Source organism: Eimeria mitis, genomic scaffold, assembly GCF_000499745.2.
Source record: "Eimeria mitis Houghton genomic scaffold, Emh_scaff1505, whole genome shotgun sequence".
NCBI classification, from domain to species: Eukaryota; Apicomplexa; class Conoidasida; order Eucoccidiorida; family Eimeriidae; genus Eimeria; species Eimeria mitis.
The window spans coordinates 3,654-3,983 of NW_013569545.1; the positions used below are offsets into that span (position 1 = coordinate 3,654).

General features: G+C 26.7%; 1 protein-coding gene across 1 annotated transcript in view; it reads right to left on the reverse strand.

Moving 5' to 3' along the window:
• The window catches only part of EMH_0038430 (uncharacterized protein), a gene marked incomplete at both ends in the record, with an annotated part of 4,985 nt that overhangs the window by 1,028 nt on the left and 3,627 nt on the right, over positions 1–330 (reverse strand). The gene's annotated exons all lie outside the window — the stretch shown is intronic.

The following is a 330-nucleotide window of genomic DNA, read 5'->3' on the forward strand; positions in this document are numbered from 1 at the left end:
TGCTGCTTTTACTCCTCTTTTTATAAATGCAAATGATAGAACCAACGAGGGAAATAAAATAAAAAAAAAAATCTCACTAAATAAAATAAAATAAAACAAAAAACACAAAATAAAATAAAATAAANGCAGCTACTCTCCCTGCTGCTTTTACTCCTCTTTTTATAAATGCAAATGATAGAACCAACGAGGGAATATCTCACCGCAGTAAACCTCATTTTGCTGTTCAGTTCCACCCAGAGGCTTCAGGTGTATATACACCCCAACACAAATATATATATATATATATATATATATATATATATATATATATATATATATATATATATATAT